Raw genomic sequence first — 10,240 nt, forward strand, 5'->3', positions numbered from 1 at the left:
TAGGCGATTATTTCTACGTCTACAATAAACTAATTTGGAAAGTTTATTCGTACCATATCATAATCTCATGCAAGTTCTTAACTAATAGGCAACTCCTAATGAGAATGCAAAAATTAATAGCCTTATTATTACTAGAATATAATCCTCTTACAGTATTTCAAGGATCTAAAGAGGTGTTACCTGGAGCGTCTTTGCTACACGTATAAATAGCTTCTTCAACAGCCTTGAAGCACGTCTATGTTACTTGAACAATTATACGAGTACTGGTCCGGGTACACTGTGTGGATTGTGAAGTCCTGTAAAAAGATTAGCCATATTAGTTATAAAGGTTTAAGAATTAGGGAAAAGGCTATTTACTATGGGCTTCGTGTTGGACCTGGATGTCAGGCCTGTGAAAACGGGCTTTGGTAGTGGGTGGGTTTACTAATTTAACTAATTTTAATTAATTAATTTTTTTATATTTTTCTATCAAACCAATGGCCAGGTCACTTAGCAATTTGAAGGAGCTTGTTTGTGCATGCACGTTCCTTAATTAGAGAACCCCAAATTCTTTCAGTTTGCTTGACACCATTTAGAATGAAGAAAAATATTTTTTTAAAATTTTGTATTTTTTAGCTTGACACCATTTAGAATGAAGAAAAATATTTTTTAAAATTTTGTATTTTTTAGCATCACAAAAATGAGTCTTGTCTTGTTGAAACTCTTGAGATAATAAAGCAAATAATATTAAAAAAAAAAATAATTTACTTAACTAGATGTATTTAACCTAGAAATAGTGATATATCATGCAAATAAATCATATATCAAACACTCTAAACATGTTGATAAAGAAAAGTAGTAATTTGGAATGTGAGCTTAAATTAGAATTATACTTTTCTAGTGAGAGTAAAAACAGTAGATTTAAGGGTGAAAACAGTAGATAAAATGATGATATATAAAAGGGATTAGAAATGGAAAATTCCACCACACGATTCGATTGACTATTAGTTAGTTATCGAATCGCTTGTTTGATCCCTAGTGAACACCAAGTCCTCTCGGATCAAGGCTTCACTCGCTCCACCAAAATCTCTTTGATGGTGGCTCTAAACTCTAGTTCTCGTGCTAGCAAATAAATAACTTGAAGTTCTTTGAAAACAATAAGAAACTTCTAACCATCCTCACGTCCCCTCTAATGGAGGTTTAGCCTTGTGTCATCGGATTGGAATTAACTAAGACAATAAAATATGACACAATGTAAAGAACAAGAATTGAAATAAAGGTTTTTATTGAATGGTTTAATGGTGGCTACAAATGCTACATTATTCTAACCCTAATAAATGTAAAAACTAATTAAAACTAAACTAAACTAATTATTAACTAATGCTTGTTTAGCCTTAACCCTTAACTTTATATAGGACTTTGGGCCTTGGCTAACTTTGAGCCCAAAGTCCATTAGGTCAAGTCTAAAGTGGTTATAGCTATTAAAATTACTTCAGTGCCTTTCTATCCACCTTTACAACTCTGGTTGGGACAAGGCTGGGTCCATTGGAAATTTGATTCCGAGCCGGTCGTTTTGACATAAAGTAGGCCCAATTCTGAGGTCCGAGTCCAAAGATACGGCATGTTGAAGTTATGTTGACTTTTTTATTCTTTTTCTACCCGGATTGACTTTGGCTGGGCTTGAAAAAGGTTTTTTTCCATGATTCTTAGGCTTTAAAGGTAGAACTTCCTCAGCAATCATTTTGACTCATTTTCTTTACAAAAGTGGTCCTTTTAGTCACCTAATCAGCTTCAAGTCCTGAAATACATAAAAACACGTAAACAGTACTAACTCTTATTTATTATAAATATAATTGGTCTAAGTAGAATACTATTAAGGGGTTTAAACTACACTTTTGGGTGTTTATCAAGTACATGATGCTAGCATTATCAAACTGCAAGACACGATCTCCTCACTTCTCTTAGAAGCTTTAGGTATTAGTCGTGATTATCTTTGATCACATTGAATGGATGAAAAGTGGGTCATTGCTTGGTAACTACTATCCTGCACGCTCAGAGCCAGATCCTACTTTAATCACTATTCTTTTACAGTTCTACAGATTCATCATCAAAGTCAACCGATGGATGCTCCTCCTAGGCAAGGAACTATAATAGTGAATATTGGGGATTTTCTACAGGTATGATTGTACATAGATTCCTGGAACCTTTACATTCCAAAACTTACCTGTTTGTTGTTTGTCAATTATGTACTTAATTAAAAATGACAAGTTCAAAAGTGTGGAGCATAGAGTAGTAGTTGGACACTTTGTTCAAGGTTTTCAATGACATCCTTTTCTTTCCAATAATGGCACTTGAATCACAGTATGGGGCTATATATGGGCAGCGGGCCAATAAAGGAATCTCTTTCATAAGATAATCTATCAGAATATAGGGAAAAACAACCCTACGTGATTTTAAGATATGTCCACACCAGTGTGAGAATAGCTAGGAGGATATACAAATCAATTTTTGTTGTTCTAAACATTACACAGATGGTCGATGATTTTTGTTTTAAACTTTCTTCATAGTAATAGAATTTAAAAGCGGTTGATCAGCCAAAAAACTAAAACTTGGAGTACAAAAGTATAACAAGTAGCTAGAATCCTTGTTAGTAATTAACCGAATAATTCGCGAATCGAATTTTTGAAGGGCAATACATATAATACTTCCAAATGTTTGAAACATTCAGAATAATTCGCGATTTTTTGCCTTGAAACGTATAATACGGTTTTTGGCAAATTTTTCAAAAATTCGGCTAAAAAAATAAAAAAATAAAAAATAAAATAAAAATTCGGTTGCGCTTTTGTTATTTTTTATATCCTCACTCTTACTTTAAGTCCCCCACTCTTACATTCTTAGTGATATATTAATCAAAAAGTTTTGCTTTTATACTTTTTGGGCAAAATTTAAATTGTCATGTCATGGTGTGTGTATTTTTAAATTTGAACTGTAATTTCAATCCAAGAACAAATAAATAAAGGTACATATGTGTACCATTCAATTGGTTTCAATGTTTTTGTAGCTAAATTGCTTGGATATGTTTGTTATGTTGTAAAGAATGACAACTATTATTAATATTTACTAACATAATATCACGAATTTTTTACTTCCGAATTTTTGCAACCAAACGTTTAAAATGCGTATTAATTAAACACCACATAATTGTCGTATTGCGAATTTTTGACCGAATATTTGATCGTACCATTTTTTTGAGTCACCGAATAATTCTTGAATTATTCATGTACCGAATTTTTGTCATATCCCGAATTGCTAACAAGGGCTAGAATATGAGAAGTTGATTTTGCAGTTCGTTAATGAGTTTAATATTGATATTATCAATATAGTGTCACTAGAGTCAGGAAAGAAATTTAATGATTCTGCTCAAATATTAAATAATAACATGCAAGAAACTTGGAAAAATTTGTAGACCCTAGGAGCTACAACCAACACTGAAATCATAAGCTGATATAGTGATATGAACTGATTAAATGATAGTTTAACGTTGATGTGTCTATCCTGTTTAATGATATACTATGTTTTATCAATATATAGGTTTACGTAAAATTGGGTTTGTGAAGCATAATTTTACTTGCCATTGTTAAGGATAGTCTCTACTTAAATAATAAGATATGCAATAGATATGGAAAGGGAAGTGTGTCGATAATAACAGTATTTTTTATTCTAAAAATCGGTTTGTGACGCATAATTTTACTTACCATTGTTAAGGATAGTCTCTACTTAAATAATAAGATATGCAATAGATATGGAAAGGGAAGTGTGTCGATAATCTTTCAGGTATTTTTATCGTGTTCTAACTTAAGACTTTAGATTTTTAGAATAAAAAATACTGTTATTTTCAATTTGGTATTAGTAAGAGTGTATGATCTTTTCATTTAACGTGTAGTTTGCTGCAATGTATGAGCAAAAGTGAACTTAATGGGTGTCTGATTCTCTTATATGGCAACGATAACCATCAAACAAAAGGGCTGATGTAATTCACTTCCTACTAAACTATATGATCAAGAAAAGGTTAGTGATATAAGTCTGCTTTCTATTTTGTTAATTTGGCATGTAATATATCTTCTAAATTCAATTTAAACATCCATTTTCCAATAATGCATAGTGTTAGTTAGGATGCACCACACAACACCATCCAACAAGAACAAGTAGGTAGGTTATGCCACACAAACTCAGATATGAAAGTAGGAAACGGCAACAACAGTTGTGATTTAGGCACTGAAATAGAGATACCCAGTTGGTTGTACATTCTCTTAGTTATAACCTCTTAAGATATATTGTTGTGAGATATATTTTGTAGAGATTTTTTTTAAGGAGTGGCCTACTTACGTATGAATATTATATATGGTTAACGAATATTACCCCCCACTAGATTAGCCAATTAGGATCCCCCCACACTCACACACACACACACACACACAACTAGATGGGAAATTAGGGTCTCCCAAAAAAAAAAAAAAAAACACGGTCAACCCAAGTTGACTTATTTTTTTGTGTACTTAGGGGGGAGACCCTAATTTCCCCATCTAGTAAGGGGGACATCCTAATTGGCTCATCTAGTAGGGGGGTAATACTAGTTAACCCTATTATAGACACTGGAGGTGGAGGCAATTAAACTCATGATGATAAATTTCTTCTTTCTACAAAATCTAGCTAGCCTACCTCTTTTCACTTGGTGTCTTACATAGTTCTAATCACTTGATTCAAAAATCAAAATTCAACAGCACCATATTAAGATTTTTATCGATGAGGATGCCATACTACCATAGGATTGGAGTTTGTAGAATTAATTTATTAAAACCACCAAAAGGGCCTTTGTGATATGACATTAAGTAAACAAACTATGGTATTTTGCAAAAAGGCTTCATGATTACTAGAAAGGTACAATAAGGTCTCAAAATTTGTATCCAATTGATTATTTAGGTTTGTATTCCAATTTTCTAACAATTTATTCACTTGAATATCATGGATTATTATTTTTTAAACAGTTTTCATATGTCCATAACCTTGTTGCATCAATTAGCAAGAAATCGTCAGGATTGGAGAAGAATGCCTTATACAGATGCAGACAATCAAGTTACTATGGTAAACACCAACATTGCATTGCATTTTTTTAACCAGAGGTCATATTTATATGTGAGGACATCTACTCTATCAAGTAAATTATGTTGTTTTTTTTACATGCTATTTATAAAGTATTAATAGTTTGTTTTTCTTCCCACACATGAGAATCTAGGATTAATAGCGTAATAATATTTTTTGTCCCGTGGTTGGTTAAGTGTTCTTCTTTTACTTACCATTTTCAAAATTGCATAATCAACCAAATATTTTACTTACCATTTTATGTGAAATTTAATATTTTACATAACTAACCAAGTATTTTACCTACCAAGAAATTTTCAAGCATAGGTGTGGTTGGATTAGGAGAATAATACATAGATTGGTAACCAATGAGTGGTAGATTATATGAGGATAGTGAGCAGCTCATGAGTTTTCTTGGCTTTGAATGCTGAACATGCAATGAGAATTTGGTGGTGCCAAAGTGATTGTAGGAGTCTCCGTAAAATATTCATGTTCCACTCTTAAAAAAGTGTGGAAAGTAACAAGAACTACGTTGGGTCACTGTTATTGGATATTATAACAATAAACAATTGAGTTGCTTTCATTCTTTATGTCCAAACACATTTTATACTTAGCTGATTATTAAGTTTGAATTGTACGAGTGACAGGAAACACCTTGAAACAACTTATTAAGCCCTTCTTCCATTTTCAGGAACTCACTTTTACTAACTTGTACCTCAGCAGTTAAGCCAAATAAAGCCTACACAAGCCTACATTTGAGGATGTATGCCATGATGGACAACCTTAATAGAAAATCTGAATATAGTGCACCACGTACTGTACGTCATTGCTATAGTGTCAAAATTTTCAGTTCAATTTTGTACTTAATTTCCTATTTCAGTTCAATCTATAGATTTGGACTGCCTTTTTCCTATTCTTTTGTAATTTATTTATTTTGAAATAATATTTTATTTATGTAGCTTATTATATAAATATGTCTATAACCTTGCAACGTATAAAGCCTATAGAGCTACTGATCAACTATGCTACTATGGAGACACAGTGAGCAATGCAACGTGTCCATACAACATATATCAACTTTGTCAATGAAGACTTGATTGAAGGCTACAATGCTACGACGCTATCTCAAATTATTCAATACGGGACTGCTTGCAGGTCCAGCTAGCAGCAATACAAGTAATGTTGCTCAAGTTTGTGCCCTAATTAACACAATGAGATAATAATAATTAAATTGTGTCCGTCCCTTTAATATAATTGTGTCTTGGTATGTAATGTTGAACATGAGCTTGAATTTCTTATTTATTGATCATCAATATATATCTGTAAATTATATATGAACAGGGGTTTCGTTCAATTTTACTGGAAGAATTTAATTGTCAGATCGTACAAAATTTGGATACTTTGGTTTGTGGTTTGATCACATTGCTTTTTGGAGTTTATTAGATTATATCCAACTACTAAGGTGATTTTATTTGTCTTAAGTTCTTGGTATGATGGATAGTCTTATATTAGTTTTTGTTTTTACTTTTACTTTTATTTATTCTATGTCGTGTGAAGTGAATGCGTACATGTACTTTGGCAATGGTTTCAGTACTTTATAATGCACTTGCATCTGCTCCACAATTTTGCACTTGGGCATCTTGGTCCATACTCCAGAAGTGGGATTCAGCTCCATGCTATGAGACCAAGACAGATTCATCTCCTTATATCAATATATCATGCTATAGAAAGTTTATTTAAATTAAAAGCGGTCTTATTTGTCTTTAGCAAGATCAATGCTGCAAACGTATTTCAACATGTTGTTGGTTATCATTAGTTAACAAGATGGCATTCAATTGTTAGACCTTACAAAAAAAATCCCGAAATAGAAACAATGGACGTTCTCTACGATTATAATTTTAAATTCTCTTCATGTATAACATATATGTAGAGGGGTCTGAGGCTCTGAGCATAGTGTCGTTTGATCATAACATAGGCTCTGATATTTCTTCAGTTTACATATATGCTATAATTGAAGAGTCATTTGATCAAACATATCACCTTGCATCAAAAATCCCCTTTCTCCTGCATAAATCATTGTACAACTGAACCGGACATTACATTTGACAAGAGTCTGAAACCCAAGCGTTTTTCTTTGAGTAAAACTGAGATTATATTGACATGGAACGAATTTTATGATGTTTGATAGATGCTTTTCAATAGACATTGTATGAATCTCCATTTTCCCATTTGTATGTCATAAAATTTCTTCACCAAAACATTCTACTCATGTTAACTATGGAATTAAATTAAATCATCTCTTCGGAACATTATTTATGATGTAGTAAGGTCATTGATAGGAACGAAAATGGTCGGAGGATTAGGGAACATCATCTTGATAATGAGAGACTTTTAGCGTGTTATCACATGAAAAAATAATGCATAAGTTGATAATGAGATTTCAACTACACGGATTTCGAACTTATCATTGCATTAAGGATGCTGAGAAAGATGGCATAAGTGACCATGTATTTATTACTAGGGTATGCCCATGCCTACGGCCCACGAGACCTTGACGCGCCTTCTACGCAAAGCATACGTGCACCTTCAGCACGAAACAACTCGTCACGCCTCCGGCACAAAGCCAGCCCAATTGCCCATTATCCATAAGCCCAATAGTATCAATTGGGCCAGCCAATTGTGCAGTACCATATCAAATTTAGAAGCACAGCCGCAGTTATTGACTTTTGGCTGATTTTTGGATAGATCTCATAGTATTGATTGCACTTAACAAAATTGCATAAACTCTCCAAACACTTGGATCTACCAAGCCATACTTTGGTGAGAATGATTACCTACCATTAGATGGGGTCTTTTGGGTCCCATACTTCCCTATTTTGTTAGATATATGTCCCACTATGATGAAAGAGATGTTTCAGCACCTCGAGTTGGACCCTGGGGTGGCCTTGTTTGGGAATGATAATGGGGATAGCCTTAATGAGATAGAAACCCCCAAAACTTTTCTATGGGAAAAACCACAAAAAAAAATTTTGCTCACCTCCATTCTATACAACCATCTTTTGATGATATTGAATATCTCTGTCTTTATTCTTCTCATATGCTGGTTTGAACACTCAAGACATACATACACAATAGTTCTCTTTTTTATTTTTTTTTAAATAAGGGAAAAATGAACGCTTCGATTACCCAGCCTAGATTAAAACCGATTGCGGCTTCTCATTTGTGAAAATATCATTTTAATGTCGGGTCCGAGTATAAGTGGAAGCAAAAAAGAGATATAAGTAATTGTTTTCTTTATCGGGTTTTATTTCCATATCTTTGTTTAATCGATTTTGATGCATAAGCTCTACATGCTATATGCAAGATTTCAACAAAATTTTGTTTTGTGCTTAATTTTATTTGACGATATGAGTATTCTGAGATTAAATACTAAAAAATGAGTATTCTAAGGTTGGTTCTCTTTTGTAGTTTTTGGATTAAGGAAAAAACAAACTTAGATTAAACCCTTAAATTAAAACCAATTATGGCTTCTCATATATAAAAATCTCATTTTAATATGCCGTTTACAAGTATAAGCGGAAGCAAAGAGATATAATTGATTGTTTTATTTAGTAGGTCAAAATGTTGCAATTATTGGGGTTAGAAGCCGCAAGTGTTATAAGAAAATGTCAGTGGATCTCCTTTATGCTAGTCTTTCCCACGTTGATGACCAACAACATAAGTCTTTACTTTTTAATGGATTCTGCTCAGCGCTCTATGTTTGTAACTTTGTTTAATAGCCATAACAAATTATTGGCACTGAGAACTTTGATCAATTAATTTACTGTATGAGTTCCAATATAATTTGGAAGCAAGATTTTTGATACATAATAATAAAATGAAAAAAAATATTATATAAAAACGGTCCCAGTTAGTTGAACGGATCCAAAAATCTAGTGTGAAGAATAACTCATAACCATTACCAAAAAATAAAAAAATAAAAAAAATAACTCATACCGGTGTTATATTTCCACGGCGTGGGTATTTTAATATGACTAAACTCTAGTAAGAAGTTTTTTTTCATATAACAAAATCATCACAAATGGAAGAACCTCTATATATTCATTCTCAATTATAAGAAGAAGAAGAAGAAAAATTAGGAAGTAGCACACTATAATAATCTTCATCACAGTATTTATTCTCAGTTGTAAATTGTGAGTGCTATTATGCAATCCTGGGGACTTGTTTCACAATGCCTCTTCCATCAACCCAAACTCGAACCCTATCACAGCGAAAATCCATGGGGACATACACTCCTTCACTTATGATGACAACTTGGACATAGGGACTCTGTCTCCTGATCCTCGCTGCTGCAACTTCTCCTCGGATACCGAGCATCTCTGGCCACATTTGCTTACCCATATCTAGCAATATCGCCAAACAGAATGGAAAACCAAAATTAGAATAATTTAGATTGTTAAGATGTAACATATTGTGATGGTAAAGCGCATTGAACAGACTTGAATATTGGCTAAATTTTTTAAAATATGACGTGGATGTTTAGTCCAAAATCTGGGGAAATGCGAAGAGTAGGCGCTTAGTGGCATGGTAGATCCGTAGATGTGGTCTGTTTTCAGAAGAAACGACGTTGAGAAACGAAAGGTGCAATATCCAATTTCCTAACATGAATTGAGCCAACAGAAGTCTATATAGAAAAAAGATAAATAAAGATATGTATTATCTTACCACTGCAATCAGTTGCCATGTTCTCTTCTATAGTTATATTCTTTCTTCCTTGTGAAGTTGTGATATAAAATTGTTTAATGAAATTAGTATTTATAGAAAATACTTGGTTATGTCACTTATGTGCGAGGAAATAGTCAATGCTTGACTTCTTTGATTACTCTATGGGTCTGCGGCTGCCTCTTGGAAAATAATGTATCAGACGTGGTCAAAGACTCGGAAGTAACATTCTCTAGAGCTATTCAATTTCACGTATAACCCAAAGGCTACGTAAGAAGAAAGGTTTGAGCTTCATAGTTTCTAGGAATGTTAACGATTGCTTCTAGCTTCCCCTCGGCAGTTTTGTGCCGTGAAACTTCACCTGGAGGCAAGAAATCCTGTCGTCAAGGGAATGAAGGGA

At 33.2% G+C, this 10,240-nt stretch overlaps 1 long non-coding RNA gene across 1 annotated transcript; it reads right to left on the minus strand.

The window, feature by feature from the left end:
• Positions 1-9,160: 9,160 nt before the first annotated feature.
• LOC147505664 (uncharacterized) lies at positions 9,161-10,240 on the minus strand. The gene is made up of 2 exons (XR_015220646.1): positions 9,844-10,240; positions 9,161-9,521 (listed from the first exon to the last, which is right to left on the minus strand). It is a non-coding gene; the product is annotated as an uncharacterized LOC147505664 (long non-coding RNA).

This window comes from Coptis chinensis, chromosome 4 (assembly GCF_015680905.1).
Source record: "Coptis chinensis isolate HL-2020 chromosome 4, ASM1568090v1, whole genome shotgun sequence".
In the NCBI taxonomy this organism is placed as follows: Eukaryota; Viridiplantae; Streptophyta; class Magnoliopsida; order Ranunculales; family Ranunculaceae; genus Coptis; species Coptis chinensis.